The sequence below is a fragment of the Eurosta solidaginis genome, chromosome X, assembly GCF_040869045.1.
Source record: "Eurosta solidaginis isolate ZX-2024a chromosome X, ASM4086904v1, whole genome shotgun sequence".
NCBI lineage: Eukaryota > Metazoa > Arthropoda > Insecta > Diptera > Tephritidae > Eurosta > Eurosta solidaginis.
Window position 1 is genome coordinate 207684607 of NC_090324.1, and position 23294 is coordinate 207707900.

The window sequence follows — 23294 nt, forward strand, 5'->3', positions numbered from 1 at the left end:
TTCCAAGTCCCAAGTCAGCAGACATTTCGTGATAACTCGACGAAGCTTCCGAACGACTTGAATAGTTTATATTACATTTATTGGCAATTTATTACCGCAAAAATATATATAGCTGTGTCCGGTTCCAAGAAAAGTGAGCGTCTGCTAGGTTAAGTCTCAAGCGAGCAGACACTTCGTGAAAACCCAAACGTACAGCTTCCGAACGATTTGACAAGTTTATATTGCATTTATTGGCAATTTACTACCACAAACAAAATTTATAGCTGCCACTGGTTCCGAGAAAAGTGATATTTAAGCCAGCAGACACGTCGTGAAAGCACGACGTACACCTTCCTATGGACTTGAATAGTTAATATTAAATGTATTGGCAATTTGTTACCGCACAAAAAAGATATATATAACTGCTTCCGGTTCCGAGACAATTGAGTGTCGGCTAGCTTAAGTCTCAAACCAGCAGACACTTCGTGAAAACACGACGTACAGCTTCCCAACTACATGAATAGTTAATTTGACATTTATCGGCAATTTACTAACGCAAAAAAATTTATAGCTGCGTCCGGTTCCTAGAAAATTCAGTGTCTGCTAGGTTAAGTCACAAGCCAGCAGACACTTCGTGGAAACACGACGTACAGCTTCCGAATGACTTGAATAGGTAATATTACATGTATTGGCAATTTATCACCGCCAAAAAATGTATAGTTTCGTCGTGTTCCGAGAAAAGTGAGTGTCTGCTAGCTTAAGTGTCAAGCCAGCAGACACTTCGTGAAAACACGACATAAAGCATCCGAACGACTTGAATAGTATATATTGCATTTATTGGCAATTTATTACCGCAAACAAAATTCATAGCTGCGTCTGGTTCCAAGAAAAGTGACATTAGTGACATTTAATCCATCAGACACTTCGTGAAAACACAGCGTACAGCTTCCGAACGAGTTGAATAGTTAATATTACATTTACTGTCAATTTATTACTGCAAAAAAATGTATAGCTGCGTACAGTTTGTACTTGTATGAAAGTTTTTACTTGTATGAAACTTTGTACGAGTGTCAGACACTTGGCGGAAACACGACGTACAGCTTCCGAAAGACTTGAATAAGTAATATTACATGTATTGGCAATTTATCACCGCCAGCTTCGTCGTGTTCCGAGAAAAGTGAGTGTCAGTTAGCTCAAGTCTCAAGCCAGCAGACACTTCGTGAAAACACGACGTAAATCTTCCGAATGAGGTGAATAGTCTATATTGCATTTATTGGAAATTTATTACCGCAAACAAAATTTATAGCTGCGTCTGGTTCCAAGAAAAGTGATATTTAAGCCATCAGACACTTCGTGAAAACACGACGTACAGCTTCCGAATGACTTGAATAGTTAATATTACATTTAATGGCAATTTATTACTGCAAAAAAATTTATAGCTGCGTCGGGTTCCGAGAAAAGTGAGTGCCTGCTAGCTTAAGTCTGAAGGCAGCAGACACTTCGTGAAAACAAGACGTACAGCCTCCGAACGAATTGAATAATTAATATTACATTTATTGGCAATTTAATACCGCAAAAAAAAGTTATAGCTGCGCCCGGTTTCGAGAAAAGTAGTTTAAGTCCCAAGCCAGCAGACACTTCGTGAAAACACGACATACAGCTTCCGACTACATTTATTGCCAATTTAATACCGCAAACAAATTTATCGCTGTGTCGGGTTCCGAGAAAAGTGAGTGTCTGCTAGGTTAAATCTCAAGCCAGCAGATGCTTCGTGAAAACCCGACGTACATCTTCCGAACGACTTGAATAGTTTATATTACATTTATTGGGAATTTAGTACCGCAAAAAAAAGTTATAGCTGCGTCCGGTTTCGAGAAAAGTGAGTGTCTGCTAGGTTAAGTCTCACGACAGCAGACACTTCGTGAAATCACGACGTGCAGATTCCGAACGACTTGAATAGGTAATATTACATGTATTGGCAATTTATCACCGCCAAAAAAATGTATATTCACTTCGTGAAAACACGACATAAAGCTTCCGAACGACTTGAATAGTATATATTGCATTTATTGGCAATTTATTACCGCAAACAAAATTCATAGCTGCGACGGGTTCCAAGTCCCAAGTCAGCAGACATTTCGTGATAACTCGACGAAGCTTCCGAACGACTTGAATAGTTTATATTACATCTATTGACAATTTATTACCGCAAAAATATATATACCTGTGTCCGGTTCCAAGAAAAGTGAGCGTTTGCTAGGTTAAGTCTCAAGCCAGCAGAAACTTCGTGAAAACACGACATAAAGCTTCCGAACGACTTGAATAGTATATATTGCATTTATTGGCAATTTATTACCGCAAACAAAATTCATAGCTGCGACGGGTTCCAAGTCCCAAGTCAGCAGACATTTCGTGATAACTCGACGAAGCTTCCGAACGACTTGAATAGTTTATATTACATTTATTGGCAATTTATTACCGCAAAAAATATATATAGCTGTGTCCGGTTGCAAGAAAAGTGAGTGTCTGCTAGGTTAAGTCTCACGACAGCAGACACTTCGCGAAATCACGACGTACAGCTTCCGAACGACTTGAATAATTTTTATTATATTTATTGGCAATTTATTACCGGAAAAAAATTTATAGCTGCGACGGGTTCCAAGTCCCAAGTCAGCAGACATTTCGTGCTAACCCGACGTAGCTTCCGAACGACTTGAATAGTTTATATTACATTTATTGGCAATTTATTACCGCAAAAAATATATATAGCTGTGTCCGGTTGCAAGAAAAGTGAGCGTCTGCTAGGTTAAGTCTCAAGCGAGCAGACACTTCGTGAAAACCCAACGTACAGCTTCCGAACGATTTGACAAGTTTATATTGCATTTATTGGCAATTTACTACCGCAAACAAAATTTATAACTGCGTCTGGTTCCGAGAAAAGTGATATTTAAGCCAGAAGACACGTCGTGAAAACACGACGTACACCTTCCTATCGACTTGAATAGTTAATATTACATGTATTGGCAATTTTTTACCGCACAAAAAAGATATATATAACTGCTTCCGGTTCCGAGACAATTGAGTGTCGGCTAGCTTAAGTCTCAAACCAGCAGACACTTCGTGAAAACACGACGTACAGCTTCCCAACTACATGAATAGTTAATTTGACATTTATCGGCAATTTACTAACGCAAACAAATTTATAGCTGCGTCCGGTTCCGAGACAATTAAGTGTCGGCTAGCTTAAGTCTCAAACCAGCAGACACTTCGTGAAAACACGACGTACAGCTTCCCAACTACATGAATAGTTAATTTGACATTTATCGGCAATTTACTAACGCAAAAAAATTTATAGCTGCGTCCGGTTCCTAGAAAATTCAGTTTCTGCTAGGTTAAGTCACAAGCCAGCAGAAACTTCGTGGAAACACGACGTACAGCTTCCGAACGACTTGAATAGGTAATATTACATGTATTGGCAATTTATCACCGCCAAAAAATGTATAGCTTCGTCGTGTTCCGAGAAAAGTGAGTGTCTGCTAGCTTAAGAGTCAAGCCAGCAGACACTTCGTGAAAACACGACATAAAGCTTCCGAACGACTTGAATAGTATATATTGCATTTATTGGCAATTTATTACCGCAAACAAAATTCATAGCTGCGTCTGGTTCCAAGAAAAGTGACATTTAAGCCATCAGACACTTCGTGCAAACACAACGTACAGCTTCCGAACGAGTTGAATAGTTAATATTACATTTACTGGCAATTTATTACCGCAAAAAAATGTATAGCTGTGTCGGGTTCCGAGAAAAGTGAGTGTCAGACACTTCGTGGAAACACGACGTACAGCTTCCGAACGACTTGAATAAGTAATATTACATGTATTGGCAATTTATCACCGCCAGCTTCGTCGTGTTCCGAGAAAAGTGAGTGTCTGTTAGCTCAAGTCTCAAGCCAGCAGACACTTCGTGAAAACACGACGTAAAGCTTCCGAATGAGTTGAATAGTTTATATTGCATTTATTGGAAATTTATTACCGCAAACAAAATTTATAGCTGCGTCTGGTTCCAAGAAAAGTGATATTTAAGCCATCAGACACTTCGTGAAAACACGACGTACAGCTTCCGAATGACTTGAATAGTTAATATTACATTTACTGGCAATTTATTACTGCAAAAAAATTTATAGCTGCGTCGGGTTCCGAGAAAAGTGAGTGCCTGCTAGCTTAAGTCTGAAGGCAGCAGACACTTCGTGAAAACAAGACGTACAGCCTCCGAACGAATTGAGTAATTAATATTACATTTATTGGCAATTTAATACCGCAAAAAAAAGTTAGAGCTGCGCCCGGTTTCGAGAAAAGTAGCTTAAGTCCCAAGCCAGCAGACACTTCGTGAAAACACGATATACAGCTTCCGAACGACTTGAATAGTTAATACTACATTTATTGCCAATTTAATACCGCAAACAAATTTATAGCTGCGTCGGGTTCCGAGAAAAGTGAGTGTCTGCTAGGTTAAATCTCAAGCCAGCAGACGCTTCGTGAAAACCCGACGTACATCTTCCGAACGACTTGAATAGTTTATATTACACTTACTGGCAATTTATTACCGAACACAAAATTTATAGCTACGTCTGGTTCCGAGAAAAGTGATACTTAAGCCAGCAGATACTTCGTGAAAACCCGACGTGCAACCTCAGAACGACTTGAATAGTTAATATTACTTTTATTGGCAATTTATTACCTCAAAAAAATGTATAGCTTAGTCCGGTTCCGAGAAAAGTGAGTGTCTGCTAGCTTCAGTCCCAAGCCAGCAGACACTTCGTGAAAACACGACTTACAGCTTCCGAACGACTTGAATAGTTAATATTACATCTATTTGCAATTTATTACCGCAAACAAAATGTATAGCTGCGTCTGGTTCCAAGAAAAGTGACATTTAAGCCATCAGACACTTCGTAAAAACACGACGCACAGCTTCCGAACGACTTGAATAGTAAATATTGCATCCATTTGCAATTTATTACTGCAAAAAAATTTATAGCTGCGTCGGGTTCCGAGAAAAGTTATATTTAAGCCAGAAGACACGTCGTGAAAACACGACATACAGCTTCCGAACGACTTGAATAGTTTATATGTATTACATTTATTGGCAAGTTATTACCGCAAACAAAATTTATAGCGGCGTCTGGTTCCAAGAAAAGTGATATTTAAGCCATCAGACACAACTCGTGAAAACACGACGTACAGCTTCCGAACGACTTGAATAGTTAATATTAAATTTATTGGCAATCTAATACCGAAAAAAAATGTATAGCTGTGTCCGGTTCCGAGAAAAGTGAGTGTCTGCTAGGTTAAGCTCAAGCAAACAGACTCTTCGTGAAAACACGACGTACAGCTTCCTAACGACTTGAATAGTTTATATTACACTTACTGGCAATTTATTACCGAAAACAAAATTTATAGCTACGTCTGGTTCCGAGAAAAGTGATACTTAAGCCAGCAGATACTTCGTGAAAACCCGACGTGCAACCTCGGAACGACTTGAATAGTTAATATTACTTTTATTGGCAATTTATTACCTCAAAAAAATGTATAGCTTAGTCCGGTTCCGAGAAAAGTGAGTGTCTGCTAGGTTAAGATTCTAGCAAGCAGACACTTCGTGAAAACACGAGGTACAACTTCCGAATGACTTGAATAGTTAATATTACACATATTGGCAATTTATTACCGCAAAAAAAAATTTATAGCTGCGTCCGGTTCCGAGAAAAGTGAGTGTTTGCTAGGTTAAGTCTCAAGCCAGCAGACACTTCGTGAAAACCCGACGTACAGCTTCCGAACGACTTGAATAGTTTATATTACATTTAATATTCCCACTGGCGTTGCTGCAAAGGACAGGCTGAATATTGCGGCTTTCCACGCGAACGAAGAGAAGCTAATATTTTGTGCAAAGGAATTGTGTATGAAATCTGCGTATGACTCTCAGTCGAAGGAATTCCGCTTAGGCTCGTATTCTTGCAGTTGAAATAAGCCCCAAAATAAAGTGACCTGGATCTATAGATCACCACAAGATACTTCCCTGAATTTCGTGCGAATAGCTGGGTACTTTGAAGGCACTTTTACGCAATAATAAAACGACAGCGAATTTTCACAATATGATAGTTTACTATTTTAATGCTTTAAGCTAAACAAACTTATCAGAAATAAACAATTTATGTATCGCAAAATTTTACAATGGAAAGGGCGGAGCACAATCTCGAGGATGATCTATGTAAACACTCGCGATTCCTTTTTGTCATAATGGCAAGCTGAAAGCATACGATGCTGACTTTATTTCAAGATGACTACAATAATAATAATAAATTTTTCGATGACCAAAAGGTGGTGGTTTTTTGACAATTGGTGGAATTGCGTGGTGGAGGTTGCCACACTTCCGTGAGGAGTCCCAATGGGAAATTTAAAGTTAAATACAATGCATTGATTTTAGGGGATAATTCGATATAATACAATTAAATAATCGAATATAATACAAGATACGGGTTAAAAATAAATTCATAGATATACGTATGTGAAAGGGGGAGATGGGGCGGGTGGAAGCCTATGCCGCGTAAACATCCTGGCCCGCCTAGGCGTACTAAGCACCTAAAGTATGTTGCAGCTCGGTCAACGCCCTAACTGCTTCCTTAATGGGGAGTTTTCCCACTTTGCTGTTGTACGTGGCGGTGCGAGAACTGCTTGCGGTACACCGGATGGTACGGCCTCCTACGCTAGGTCGCGGGTTTGGATGCTTGGGTTGTGCGCGCCCATTAGACTGTTGACGAAGACGAGCAGTGCGATGTTGAACGGCGGCATGGTAACAGCGCTACTCCGGATGACGTGGTTGCGAACGAGCTGCCCGTTTTGATGGTACGACGTACGGCTGCTGGCGGCCTCCGGTTTCCCGGTGTAGCAGTGTATAATGAGGATGCCCGCAGACCCGACAGCGTTCGGTGGAGGTGCACTCGTTGGTGCGGTGGGACAGTGCCAAACAATTGAGACAATACTGATGTGCCTTTGCGATGCGGCTGCATAGTTGAGTAGACAGGGCACCCCAGGAGGGCGTGATGCCGCATGCACAATCGGCACTTTCGATAATCTGGCGCTACCTCGTTACGTTGCGAGCGGGCCGCGGGCGCAACCACTTACGATGACAACGAGCGTTGTGGTGTTGGAACTGGAGGCCGCTGACGACCCATCTGTCGAAAGAGAGCATATAGATGTATGTTAGTTTTACGCCTGAGAAGACGCTTCGACTTAGGGAATGCCTGCGAGAGACACTGGATGATTCAGTTGTGTTCTAAGATGGTGTCGATAGTTAAGCTTAGTGGACTGTAGTTGGTTCGGCAGATGATAGGGAATCATGGGGATCTGAGTGGGGCTCCGGTGGTGGCAGGAAGCACAATTTTGTTAGCGGCCTGGTGAGAACACCGTTTTGAGTGCGTACGTAGACTACTCGCACGTGTCCGTCTTTGCCAGGGTGAGTGCTCTTCACTCTACCTAGACGCCATTCGGTGGGAGGGTAAGTTGTCTTCCTTAATGACGACTAGATCGCCGATCTTAGGAGGAGGTTGAGCGGTTTGCCATCGATAACGCTTGTGCAACTCCATGAGATAGTCATTCTTCCAGCGCTTGCTGAATTGTTGATGTAAAACTTTCAACCGTTCCCAACGGTTGATCATAAAGAGGTGTTCATAGTTCGGTGTTCATAGTTCGCCTCGGAGAAAGTGGCCAGGTGTGAGGGCGGTGAGATCCGCTGGGTCCTGAGAAAGCGGGGAGATGGGATGAGAATTGAGTACGGCCTCTATACGAATTAGTAAAGTCGAGAATTCTTCAAAGGTGAAGCTGTGTGTTCCGGCGACCTTTTTAAAATGGGTTTTAAAGCTTTTGACGACAGATTCCAATAATCCGCCCATGTGAGGTGCGCCGGGGGGTATACATTTCCACTCGATGCCTTGTGGCGCGTACTTTTGGACAATATCTGTCGAGACTTCGTTGAGGAAGGTGACGAACTCTACTTCGGTAGCTCGCTTAGCACCAATGAATGTTGTGCCGTTGTCGCTCATCATTTCTTTCGGGTACCCTCGATGGCCTATAAACCGGGCGAAGGCAGCGAGAAAAGCCTTACTGGTGAGATTCTGGTGAACACAATTCCAGATGGATCGCCTTGGTGGTGAAACAAATGAAAACGGCCACATAGCCTTTTACGAGGGTTGCAGATCGGAGCATCGAAGCTTTTATTTGAAACGGGCCGGCGAAGTCTACGCCAGTAGTAATGAAGGGGGCGCGAATGTACATCGTTCGGGGGGTAAAGCTGCCATTATTTGGGATTGCGTTTGTCGCTTGTGGGTGGTGCAGACTTTACATTGGAAAATGCATTTTTTCAGCAGAGGTTTGAGTCAGGAAGTATAGAATTCCTGCCTCCTAGCTTGTTGCAGGAGGCGGAGGCCCGCACGGAGGAAGCTCTCGGGTAGAAACCTTATATAGAGGGCAGTAAATCGAGCCTTTTCGAGAAGAATGATGGGATGATACTCATTGTAGGTCATGTCGGTGTTTACTAATCGTCCGTTAGTATCAACAATATTTCTGGCCGTTGGTGTTAGCCAGTCCTCGGGGGGTCGGGAAAGCCACTCTGGACCATTCCACCATAGCGATGAGAAAAACTTGAGAAAGCTGAAATGAAAGAAGAAAGCTCAGGAGACAGGGAATATCGCTGGCGAAATCGTGACTGATCTGAAAGGGGATACAGTTTCCAAAACCTCAAAGCCAAAATTATCTCGTTCGACAACAGATACATCTGCTAAAAAATTAGGGTCCTATCAGGCAAGTGCAAGTGTAGCCAAACCTACGTGCCTGATGTGCAAAAGTCCTGCACATCGAATTTCAAAGTGTGAAAAGTTCTTGCGTTTAACACCCAATAAACGGTTTGAACAAATTAAGAGCAGCCGTGGATGTATAAACTGCCTTTCTGCTGGCCATTCGGCAACAAAGTGCACCAGTCAAATGAACTGTGCCACATGTCATTTAAGACATCATACGCTGCTTCATATTTCGAATCAGCCAAAACCAACAAATACTTCAGACACTATCGGAGCATCTACCTCAAGGGAAGCTCAAATACGACGCAATGCTTAAAGCGAAAATGCTCCGATTAATAATGTGAACTCATGTTTTGCTAATACAAATAAAGGGGTATTACTAGGGACAGCTCAGGTTAATATTCATTTTAATGGTGTTGACTATTCAGCGAGAGCCCTAATAGACTCGGGTCTGAATGTTCATTCATTACCAAGAAACTAAAGCGCAGAATTAATCTGCCATCCAAACACCTGCATGCCCAAGTTTCGGGCAACAATAATACAATGTCTGCACAAGTAAAAGAAGCGTGCAACATACAACTGCGGTCACCAACCGACCCATTAGTCGAGATCAATACGATCATGCTGGTTTTACCACAATTGACAGGGAATCTTCCAACTTGCCAAAAAACGCAATGACAAGGCAAGCATTCCCTGACTTAGTACTGACTGACACAAACTATTCTTTGTCATTGAGCCAGTCGATCTAATTCTGGGCGGAGACATATACCCCCAAATTATGTTAGGCGGCATTAGGAAAGATGTGCTAAACACATTAATAGCACAGGAAACGGTGTTCGGCTGGATTTTGACAGGCCGGACAGATGCGGTTGATACAAATAAGACCCTAGTTTCATATTTTAACGAGGTCATTTTAGACAAACAACTGGCGGATTTCTGGGAGATAGAGGAAATTCCAAAGAAGTGGAGCATCAATAAATATGACACTTATTTACTGCGAGCTATACAAATCCACAAGAGTTCGGAACAACGCTGGCAAATACATAGTCTCCTTACTCTTTAGGAAAGAGTTTAACTTAGGCCCCTCATTAAGAAGTGCGTGCTCTCAATTCTATCGCAATGAGACACGACTTGCGAAAAACCCAGTCCTTCAAACGGAAAACAATAGACTTGTATCCGAATATGAAACCTTAGGGCACATGAAACAAATAGGCAATATTTCGCCAGACTCAAATAACTGTTACTTCCTACCTCACCATGCTGTTATAAAGGAGGGAAGTACAACGACACAAGTCAGAGTCGTATTTAATGCATCTTGTCCTACAACTAATGGCGAGTATTGCTCATCTTGTTCGGACGTGTTTTACTAATCGCTCTGTGTTTTGTACACTTTATGAGTTTAAAAATAAAATAAAAATGACTCTAGTCTTTTTTTTCGTATTTTCTCTTGGGTAAAATTTAAGAAATAATAAAAAAAGACAAAGTGCAATACTATTAGAGTCAAGGTTGGATAAATTAAATGATACCAATCAAATCATAATTTCTGCACAAAGAACATACATTAACACAAACATAAATCAGAGAGTGATAATACTTAATATGCCGTGCAACTGCGGTCAAAAAGTGAATCGTGAGAATCCAAAAGTGCAGTGCAATGGATATAAAGAGTTTTTTGACCTTGAATGTGTAGGTTTGCTTCAGAGTGACTTGGATTTTCTGCTCACTTCAGGAAAGCCTTTTTTCTGCAAATCCTGCTCAGCTGAGAGGCGCTCATCTATTCGTCCGCAGCCCCTGTCAACTCTGCCGCTTAAAATAAAATAATATATCTGATGTCAGTGAAGATGTGCATAATCCGAAGCATCAAATTGCTTTTCTTGCTAATGAGCTTAGTAAAGAAAGGCAAGAGAATGAACACATTCTGTTACGTGTAAATGCATTGCACGAAGACAACAAAAATCTACGGCTGAAATCTGATGATCTTATTGCCGAAGTTCGCTCTTTGCGCTCTCAGGTTGATGCTAAAGATTCCGCTCTCTCAACACTAACTATTGAGGTTAAAAATCTTAGTAGCATTGTTGCTAAATTTGCTATTAACCTACCAAAGCAGCCTACAACCGCTGAAATTATTGCTGCGAATGCTGAGAGTTTAAAGCCAATAAATTCAAAAATAAAGGAAAACTTAATTGCAAATGAGTCAGAACCTCAAATGAGCACAAATGATGACGTTACTATTTTGCCTTCCCCTTCTGTCAATGATGTACCTAATGATAGTGAAATGACGTCAACGTCCCAATCTAAAGTGCGTAATGCTGCAGGCACTAAAAATGTTAAGCGTAAGCTAGCAGTGACACCTCATGCTGCGTCGCAAGCCTCTGCTACGCCTACATTTGCATCTGTTGCTAAATCTGCTGTTGCTTCGGTAAATGTACCAACATCCACAGTGCGCCAAGTAACCCAGCGGGAAATTCAAGCAAAAAGTACTCGAAGCAAATTAAGTAAGGCCGTTGTTATTGGTAATTGTAATACCAGCGAGTTAAAAGTAGTTCCAGTTTTCAAGTTTCTGCATATTTCGTAATTTTCGCCTACTATTAAGTAATCTGATATATTATCGTATGTTTCAAGTCATGCTAAAATTGAACCCAATTTATTGATATGTCATACATTGGTAAAGAAAGACATTCCCATAGATAGCTTAACCAAAGTCAATATCAAGTTGGGTGTTTCGGAATGTTCATTTGATAAGGTGCTTAATCCAGCTATATGGCCTGAATTTGTGAAAATTCGTCCGTTTCGTTTTTTTCACCAAGAAGGTGTATCAACACAACAACGATAACCAGTTCCGTTAATAACAATCCTGCCAAAAAAATAAAAATATATTATCAAAATGTTTCTGGGTTGAGAACCAAATCTAAGCTGCTTTATGCCTTGAGCTCGCACCTGGACTATGATATTTTTGTTCTTGTTGAGACGTGGCTAAACGAGAGTTTCTTTGATAATGAATATTTCCATTCGAATTTATACAATGTGTTTCGAAAAGGCCGTGATTATATTAAAACTGGTCACAGTAGAGGCGGAGGTGTTCTTATAGCAGTTAATCGGAAATATCGCTCGTCACTCGTGACATTAAAGAATGATGATACATTATTGGATCAGCTCTGCGTGGCAGTAAAAGGCGTTTCAAATATTTTAATCTGCGCTTCTTATATACCTCCGACAAGCAACGATATGCTATACCGAGCACATGTGGACAATATTTTAGCAGTAGCATCTAGTCATAATAATGATAGTATCTGTGTCATTGGTGACTTCAATTTGGGAAATATTGTTTGGTCTTATATTGATGATAGTAATGAGCTATATGCAAATAACGTAAATAGTATATCTGAATCATACTTGGTTGATAACTTATCCAGTTGCGGCCTTTCTCAGATAAATGGTTTTCGAAATCGGCTTTCTCGCATTTTAGACTTAATTTTGTCAACGATAATGTACATTTTTCTTTATTTGAATGCCTTGATCCTTTATCTACTCCTGGTATTCATCATATACCATTCGTATTAAATGTCGAATTCTATGAGTTTAATTCGGTTCATTATGATGAACAAGTTACTAATTTCTGCTTCAGTCGAATGGATGCCGATATGGTTAACCTTGCAGTTTATGACATTGATTGGAATTCAATATTTTCCAACGTTGATGTTGCCAACTGCTTTGAAATCTTTAAATATAATTTAGGTGAGATCTGCGTTAAGCATATCCCAATCCTTAAGAAACCCAGATATAAAATACCTTGGTATACAAAACGATTGTTAAAAGTTAAGAATTTAAGAAACAAATATTTCAAGAAGTTTAAATTGTCCAAATCTGTTATATATAAAGACAAATTTCTGTTTTATTCAAGTAAATTTAAATCCATGAACAGGGACTTGAAGCGTAGTTATACTCGTAATTTCGAATCGGATATAAAGCAAAACTCGAAATCATTTTGGAGATATGTCAATTCCAGAAAATCGTGTTCGAGTACACCTTCTGTTGTCTGTCTCAATGAGACCAAAGCGCACTCCACTATTGAAGCTGTTAATCTCTTTGCTGATTTCTTCAAGTCAAACTTTGAAGCTGGCACTGACTTTGATCAGGTGTGTTACACGAACATAAATTCCCCAATAAATTTTGGATCGCTAACCCTAACGCTCGCTGATATAGAAGAAGGAATCCGATAACTGAAGATTTCTACTAAAACCGATGTGGATGGGTTGTCTTCATACCTATTAAAAAAATGTTCTGCCCTTGCTTCCCCATTGTTAGTTCTGTTCAATAAATCACTTGAACGAGGAGTGTTTATTGATGCGTGGAAAGTCAGTTCTATCACTCCAGTGTTTAAAAGTGGTAATAAGAACAATATTGCGAATTATCGGCCAATTTCAAAGATATCCTCAGTCTCAAAACTATTTGAGGCTATAGTTAAAAATAAAATTTATTTTACGGTAAATCACTTGATCTCCGCTCAACAACACGGTTTTGTTAAAGGTCGCTCAACAGTCTCAAACCTCGCCGTATTTTCGGAATACTGCATTTCTGCGTTTCAAAATCGCCTTCAAGTTGATTCAGTTCACACTGACTTTTCAAAAGCTTTTGACAAGGTGAACCACACAATTTTATTATTGAAACTGACAGCTCTAGGGTTTCATTCCACTCTTTTAAAATGGCTTGAATCCTATCTCTCCTCTTGTAAATGTGTGGTTACGGTTGATGGGGCATCATCTGATCCTTTCATTGCGACTTCTGGGGTTCCACAGGGTAGCATACTGGGCCCGCTTCTCTTCGTAATTTTCATCAATGATATAACCAGCTGTTTCAATTACGCAAATTTTCTTTTGTACGCTGATGATCTTAAGATTTTTTCGACAATTACGAGCAATGAAGACATGGTAAGGCTACAATCTGATATAGACAATGTTGCCGACTGGTGTAAACGTAATAAGTTGAATCTTAATATAAAAAAGTGCTCACATGTTTGCTACTCAAAGTCTCGCTGTCCGTTACCCACATGGTATAAAATCGATGGTCATCGATTATCCACTTTAAGTGAAATTACTCATCTTGGTGTTGTATTCGATTGTAAATTTCTGTTTCAAACCCATTTGAATTACATAATACCGAAGGAATATTCAACACTTGCCTTAATCAAACGATTTAGCTCTGATTTTACCGATCCTTACACATTAAAATTGCTATACACCTCTCTTGTGCGGTCTAAATTAGAATACGCCGTCTTTATCTGGAAGCCATTCTATAATTGTCACATTACCAGGCTTGAACGTGTGCAACAAGTTTTTGTTCGCTTTGCCCTACGGTGGTTGCATTTCAACGACCCGATTCCTTCTTACAGTAGTCGCTGTTTGCTCATAAGCCTAAAATCGTTAAACAGCAGACGTTCTATTCTGTCTCTCACCTTTGTTTTTGACTTGATAAGTGGAGCGATTGACTGCCCATTTCTGCTGGCCAGAATTTGTTTCAACATCCCACAGAGGAGTCTACGCAATCACGATACTTTCTGGCTGGACACGGTTAGAACAAATTACGCGTCTAATGCTCCAATTTCAAGAGCTTTAAAAGAGTTTAATATGCTATCAAATCCTGTGGGTCTGGACTTTTCCTCCACAAAATATATGTTTAAATCGATATTAAATGACTTATGTACGTAAACTTTTAGGTAACTTTTAGTTTTTACGATTAAATAATTGTGTGTCTATTTTTATTCCTGTAATCTGTATGAAAATGTTCACATTTTCTAGATTAAAACGAGATAAATAAATAAATAAATAAATAAAAGTCTAAATGATGCCTTATATCCAGGTCCGATTCTTCAATCCGACCTGACAATCCTTATACTACGTTGGCGACTGTTCAAATACGTATTTAACAGCGACATAGAAAAAATGTACCGCCAATTATGGGTTAATGAAAATCAAACAAAATACCAGCGAATCATAATTCGCAAATGCCCCAAAAACCCAATTAACATTTATGAATTGAAAACGGTAACCTTTGGGGTTAATTGTGCTCCGTATCTTGCCATTCGATCGCTGCACCAACTAGCTGATGACGTGGAGACATCACATCCAATGGCAGCAGATATCCTGCGAAATTGCATGTACGTTGATAACGTACTCCCCGGTGGACACAGCATCGAAATTGCAATCAAGGCAAGGGACGAAATATCATCGGCATTGCAATCGGCAGGTTTCCCATTGCGAAAATGGGCGTCCAACTGCAAGAAAATCCTACAGGGTATACCGAAGCAACACCTATTAAGCGAGGATTTTCTTGAGTTTGACGACACCAGCATGGTAAAAGCACTCGGTATCAGGTGGAACGCCCATTCCGACTACTTCTACTTCACAGCGAAACCCTTTGGCAATAACCATGCCGTAACAAAAAGGTCAATACTTTCTGCGATCGCAAAATTTTCGACGCTCTTAGATGGCTGGCACCAGTCGTAGTTGTAGCCAAAATAATAATGCAAATGGTTGGAAGGGACAGGCTGGGATGAAGATGTGTCTGAAACTACTCTACATCGGTGGCAACCATTCACGACTGACTACGAAAAGATCAACGATATACGCATAGCGCGATGGGTTCACTACACATTAAAGGACAATGTCGAAATTCGTGGATTCAGCGATGCCTCGGAAAAAGCATATGCCGCCACTGTTTTTCTGAGGGTACAAACGAAGGATCAAGTCTTCACCAACTTGCTGATGGCCAAGACGAGAGTAACCCCGGCCAAAACTATATTATTGCCACGACTGGAACTCTGCGGCGCAGTCCTAATTGCAGAAATCATAGAGTCGGCCATAGAAAATATGCAACTTTCCAATATTAAAGTAACCCTTTGGACAGATTCGACGATAGTACTGGCATGGATCCGAAAGCCACCATGTTCATGGTCAACGTTTGTGGCACATCGAATAACGAAAATCATCGACAAAGTTGGAGACAAAGTATGGCGGCACGTAGACTCCGCGTCAAACCCTGCAGATTTGGCGAGCAGAGGCCTCCTCGCTTCGGATCTAATCGTCAATTCTTTGTGGTGGCAGAACCTTCTTGGTTACAAGAAGACAACGAAAATTGGCCAACACAAGAAGAAGATTACAATAAGAATATCGAAGAAAAGAGGGTGAAAGTTCATGCAAGTTCGGTCGAAAATAACTTTGATATTCTGCAGAGGTTTTCCGATCTACCAAGAGCTTTGCGGGTTATATCCTATATTCTTCGGTTTGTCCAGAATATGCACCCAACAACTAAAGCCTTCTTTAAAAGGGATTATCATTCGATAGCCTCTGACGAAATAGAAAAAACAACACGAAGATTGATAACAGTATGTCAAAGGCAACATTATCAAAAACAGTACACAAATTTGAAGTCAGGAAAACTAATACATGGCAAGAGTGAGATTTTACGCCTGAATCCATATATAGACGAAGAAGGCATCATTCGAACTGGGGGGTAAACTGGGGCATCCTAAGATATGTCTCGTAACGAAAGTCATCCCATCATCCTTCCTTACACTTGCAGGTTATCCAGATTTATAGTTCAATCCTCTCATGAGACCACCCTGCATGGAGGGAACCAGCTGATGCTACGTCATATCCGCACTCAGTATTGGATCCCACGCGTTAAAGTCATGATAAGGTCGGTTATCCACAACTGTAAGGTCTGTACCATTTACAGGAAGCGGACACAAACGCAACTTATGGGGATTCTTCCGAAAAAGCGCACCACCTTTACTAAAGCCTTCACCAACACTGGGGTAGAATTCGCGGGACCATTCAAACCTACCGAGGGAGGGGATGTCGAATTTCAAAAGGATATGTTTGCCTGTTTGTCTGCTTTTCGACGAAAGCCATCCATCTAGAAGCGACAAACGACCTTTGTACCGGGTCCTTCCTAGCTGCCTTCGCAAGATTTGTATCCAGACGGGGCTGTCCGAAAAACGTTTACTCCGACAATGGTACTAACTTTGTCGGAGCTTCGCGGTCTTTACGATCCGAGTTTAAAGCATTTCTGCATGAAGCAAGGGACGGAACTTTGAATAAATATAGCCATCACACTTTAGAATGGCATTTTATACCGCCAAGCGCTCCTCACATGGGGGGTTTGTGGGAAGCGGGGGTAAAAAGTTTTAAGACCCATTTTAACAAGATCGCGTCCGATCATAAATATACTCTCGAAGAGTTTACAACCCTCTTATGTCGAGTTGAGGCCTGCCTCAACTCTAGGCCTCTAAGTCCCTCATCCAACGACCCCTCCGACCTGGAGCCGCTTACTCCAGGCCACTTTCTCGTGGGTGGACATCTTTTAACTCCACCTGAACTCGATTTTAGTGAAAACCCTGCCTCAATTGTAAACCGATGGCAAAAGATGAAAGCCCTTCATCAAACCTTTTCAAGAGATGGAAATCGGAATACCTCACCGAAATCCAGAAACGGTATAAGTGGAAACATCCACAGTCCAACTTAAAACCCGGGGATCTAGTCATCATTAAGGAAGATAACCTACAACCGAACGAGTGGAGAATGGGGAGAATCGTCAGCACATACCCAGGTTCCGATAACCGTGTACGTGTTGTTTATGTCAATGCAATGAAAGGACAAATTACGAGACCAATCGCGAAATTGGTACTACTTCCGCACAACGACAAAGAAAATTAACTTTAATAGTATACATTCCACGATCCCAAATAACCCAGCCCTCGTTCACCCCGAACGAGGCCAACACACAAATAACTCAGCTCTCGTTCACCCCGAACGAGGCCAACACACCGATAAACCAGCTCTCGTTCCCCTGAACGAGGCCAACATACCCTAACGCAGATTGATCATCTGCCACCGAATCCGCACTTAAATCAGCAACTACACCCCCATATATTATATCCCATATGAACTAAACTTCCAAATTTAAAGGTATTTTCGAGTAAGAAACTAATGTATCGTCGGGAGGAAAATGTACCTTAAATGTGATAATTCTTAAATAATCACTTATGATTCATATTTCTAACGTTTACTGGGTATAACACAAATTATTTGCAAAAAGTTTCGATATATGATAGCGTCTACAGATTACATTTTCAGGGTTTTCATCCACGGAATCATCGGCTTTATGAATTGTATTAGATGGAAAATATTCCATTTTTTAATGCGTGTATTTTAGCGTAGTTTGTAATCAAACAAAATCGTTCAGACTCTTTAAATTTGGAATCGAGCACCTCTACCAAATCAAAGAAATGTATAGGTTCCAAATCGCATATGGATGTGTTTGCCAATAACACGGCAGTTTTATATGGAAATGTTTCTGCAATGCTCTAGTAGTCAATAATAGTACTATTAAATTTGAATGTGCCAATCATTCGTCCAAATTTCTTTTCGTATTCCAATATTTGTAACAAATCATAAAAGCTCGTATGACTTTCCGCAACTGTTTTCTCGCTTTTTAAAAATGGCACTTATTTTTTTTTTTAAGTTTGTCCAGCATATAGTAATCTACAAGGTATGCCACCTGTTTTAAACGTTCCAGATTTAGAAGTTCAAGAGAACCCGTTTTTCATACTAAATATACTCGTATTACTTTAAAACCCATGTAATCCAAAACAACTGGCAGTGTTATATTGACACTAGCATCTGCCTTTTTATAATTACCGCTGAACATACTTTCAAAAACAGTGGAAGTGCCGGAGGGTATAAATTTATGAGCTCCAACAGGTTTGGCATTTACTCCTTCAACAATAATAAAACTGCAATCAACTAGTTATGAATCTTAGGTTATCCCAATCTTCAATGTTAGACTGTGCTGAAGTTCCATTTGAAAATGGGTTTAGACTCCGGGCATAAGCATTTTGGCATTTTGGCATAAAACACCGGCAACACCTATAAACAAATTACAGTCTTATCTGACTACAACAAGAACGACCAGTATTCACCTCAAAAGTTTTCAGATATTCCACCCTCGGTGGGGATTACTTATGTCTTCAGAAGTACATACATATGTCGTTTATAAAGCATTCATCGGCACTGATAAGCTGGCACTATATCTACCATATGTAAGGGGGCGTTTCATTGCTACCTATAATACGCGTTTTCCCTTTAACTTGAGTGCTTCTTCATCCGATTATTTCTTTTTCTATTTTCGGTTAAGTGTATTACCAGAAGATACAAAAAAAGAAATCATCTAGTGGTCAATCCTTCTTCTAAGATTTTAATAACTCATTCGAGTATGGCAGTCTTGATATGACAGGGGTCTACAAATACAATGCAAAGCAGCCTAACGTTTCAAAAACATGCCTATATTTAGGTTGGAGAAGTCCAATAATTTCCTTTAAGGAGTAATTAAGAGTAAGCTGCACATGATCCGGATTATCCTCAGCTAATCAAGCTAAACCGTTTAAAAAAAAAAAAAAACTAACCATGGCTAACCTAATCGCGTAATAGGGCAATGTATCAGGGTCTAACACTCACATTCTTCACTTAATTATCGTAACTAATCAATACTCATATAATAATGTGAAAATCATTCATACGTACGTGTAAATATCCCTTGGTTTATTGCCTAAAACGTGTATAGTGTCAGTCGGAAGCTAGGAGAGGTTTGATTCCCTCGTTATGATTAACCGCCAAGCCTTTGCAAAAAGAAAGGTTGAGGTCCCGGTATAAATGTATTCCAAGGAAAATATAAAGGACGGATGCTTAGCTTACCCGTATCATTGATATGAAAAGTGCCATTCGATGCTTTGACACCAGCATCGTGGTATCACAGTTGCCTCTCCAACTTAAGCATAGGCCAAGCAACGCTCCTTTCCAGCGGTTGGCCGATAAAACCACTAATTTTAATGGGTCCGCCAGCAGTGTATATTCGCTTACTTATTCGCCCAACGCATCAGCCTATTATCCTATTTTGCATATGCCAGCCAGTCAATAACTTTATGCTTTGGCTTTTAACTTCCTCAACGACTTCTTTGCCGCATTTCCTTCTCAGGAAACGTTGCCAAGTTTCTAATTAAGCAGGTGTCCAGCACCATGTCGACATTATAACACCCGAACCAAAACGCATAATAAATGCAGCTGCAACAAAGCAATGCCTGGACGGTTTTCATTTTACAATGTTACTCAGCTGAAATACGACAGATTATAAATTGGCGCACTCTCTGTCCACACTTGCGTGTGCCTAAACTCCGTCCAGTGACAAGCAAGGGATGCCAGTATAAATTTCAATCTAAATAGCGTACAGAATCCTATTCGTACACTAACCAAATGTATTTTGTAACTTGCTGACGTTGGTTTGATATCGTCAGCGGAATATTTTAGACCAAAAACATAATCATGCCACGTATAGCAAAATATCCGCCTACCAATACAGCGCCACACAGTGGACACAACAAAAAGCTAGCCGCATGAATGATTTAAGTAGCCAACAAAGCAAATACCTACTGTTCTATTGCCATCCACCTCACTTAGCTCCATGGTGGAGATAGTGAGTAATAATGGTAGCGACCAAATAAAAATAAAACCCCTTTTGTCAATACGATCTTTGTATGCAAATTGCCCAGCACGATACTTGGCTTCACGGCCATCCCTCTCCATTTTTTAACGCCCATCCATATAGGAAAATAGGTGAGACGACTGAGGAGGAGCCGACATGGAAAGATTGTCCAGTTGGTTCGTTCACTAAGCTTATGCTTCACTCAAACCGTTTTCTTTTTGCTAATTTCTTACATAAATGTTTTGAGTGTTATTTTAACTTTAAGCACTTAGCGGAGAATTCTGTTGCACACAAAGTGCTTACATACATATATATATAAGTATGTGCGTATTGTTGTGCTCTAATATCTTATTTAAACTTACTTCCATCGCTATGCGCCACACCCTCAAGCAACAGGAAATACCTCAAGCCCTCCATTGTGTAAGTTTTAGCTGCCTAAACCGGATTGACGACATTTAGTTTACTTTTTGACATCTTTGTCCATCCACTGTCCAATGAGAATGTACAAAAAGTTGTTGTGGTGGTTCCAAACCTGCCGCAATAAGAAATGCAGGCCAATAAATACCATGAAACTTTAAAATGTCCTTGCCGATCACTTGCACGTTTGGTGGCCAAAACTTGCGATAAGCTTCATCTGAATATCCAACAGAAGTGAGATAATTGATAAGCGCATCTAACCAAACATAAACGGTTTGTGTTTCATCGTCAGGAACAGGAATAGCCCAATACACTCGATTCGAAGGACGTGAAACAGAGACATCAGGCAATGCCTCACCTAACATGTCTTATAGTATTTTTTCAAACTTGGCAGGACGTCTATGACCACCTTGCTTCACCCAATAGCGAACATCATCTTGGAATTGCGATAAACGGAACATATAGTTTGTCTCCCCAGTCCACTCAACCGGATGACCAGAATCAAGCGATAAACGTGCGCCCGTTTGTGTGTCCAAACGTAGCTGTGATTCTGTTAAGAAAGTTTCATCTGAAACACAATACCAACCACTGTATGCAGCAGAGTAAATGTGGCCGCGCGATTTTTAAGTGTGCCAAAAATGCGCTACAGCCTTCTTGTGGCGCTCTTCAGTAGTACGTATAAAATCTGTGTTTGCTATACTCGCTTCGGCGAATACATGACGATATAGCGCAGATATATACTCGCAATATTGTGCAACTGGCACGGTTTGAGCCGCTGCTGCTTGTTGGATTTTCGTAGCATGTTCAGTACAGAGATGAACTGTCTTTTTGGGGTCAAGCAAACGTTCATAGCGGCATAGCGCATCTGTTATGACAGCCGAATATAGATGTCCTATGTGTGGAGCGGCGTTAACGTAGAAAATCGGAGTTGTGGCGTAAAAATTGTTGTTGGTTTGAATACAATGGCATCGCAAAGCATTTAGTTTATTTAAAAGCATTAGTTGTTTTTGTTACAGCAGAGATTTTATTCCCTTTTAAACCGCTGATACATTATTTTCCGGTAGTGGCTTACACGCATCTGAAAATGCAAAAGAAAAATTGATCAATGAAAAGAAAGAAATAAGGTTAAAATTAGCAAAATTTACTACATGAACGGCAAATTGTACGTGGAATGCCGCCATCAGTGGCAAGGCTCAAAATTTTGATAAATGGGCATTCGCTTGTTTAAAACATACTGATGTGAATGTTGATTGTACTATTAATACCTGAAAATAGAAAGAGAAATGAATTAACATTACATATTACAATTATCAATCAACTAGCTTCCTTACTCACCGCGTGTTTTATATCAATCACATTTTTTTTCCTTCAGGAAATGGAAAAGCGTAGCAGATGTCAAAATCTCTACATTTAATTTCTGACTGTCAATGATTATTGCAGTATAAACATTAGGCCTCATGCGCAATCATCTCGCGCACTACACGTCATGCACTCCATGCCGCACGACATATGGCGCACAACACGACAAGTCCGCACTGCATATCCCGATCAATCATTCATTTGGTCGAGATTCAAAAAATATATACGTAATTCCACGAATCTCAACATTATCGACAATACACGTCGAAAATAATGTTGAATGGTGGAAGTGCAACTCTGTAACACCTTTGCAGTCAGATTTCGAACCATTCCGTGTGGTTGCAGGCCACTTGTTGTGAAATCAAAGTTCACCACAAATCTAAAATAAAATTTGGAAATACGTCGGCGATATCTACCGACATAAATCAAATTATAAAACGTACCAAAGGCGCTAATGCACCAGCCACATCGCATGGATGCGTGCGCAATCCGTTTTTTCTTCGTTTCTTTGCGCGCATAAGAATCTACTTATGGCCTTTAATTTTTTATTTCAATTAAATTTTATTTCAATAAAATGTTTTTTTTTCTTCTGCGAAAATATATTAGAGATACTTTTTTGTTTACGCCACCCAAACAACATTACGCCAACCTCAATTTGGGCATGATCAATGATACCAATATTCTTTCAGATCATGACCCGCTACCAAACGTTATTGGCCAAGCCAGAGGGAGGCGCAAAGCGTTTCGACGTTGCTTGCCAGCTCTGCGGCAGGGATAATAGCCTTAGGATCTGTGCCGAATACCGTAAAAAATACCCAGAAGAGAAGTTGCGGGCAGTACTTCTGCATAAGTACTGTCCAAACTGTCTGTCGCCCTTTCACCGCGTGGACAAATGTAACAGCAAGTATCGCTGCAAGAGGTGCCAAGAGAAGCACCACACCACGCTTCATTTAGATGAGCGTCGACCGGTATGCGACGAGACGACCACAAACGGCGAAGACAACACGTCCGACGACGCGTTGTCAATCAACCTCTCGGGGCCGGCTAAATCCTGGGCTCAGCAGGTGGAGGAAGAGGAAATGGAGGAAGAGAGAGCGATAATGGAAGAAGAGCGAGCAAAAACAGAACTGAAACCGTTAACGAGCAGGAACGGGA

General features: G+C 40.5%; 1 pseudogene; it reads right to left on the bottom strand.

The window, feature by feature from the left end:
* Nucleotides 1-20711: 20711 nt before the first annotated feature.
* LOC137235387 (methionine--tRNA ligase, mitochondrial-like) lies at nucleotides 20712-21778 on the bottom strand (annotated as a pseudogene).
* Nucleotides 21779-23294: the final 1516 nt, after the last annotated feature.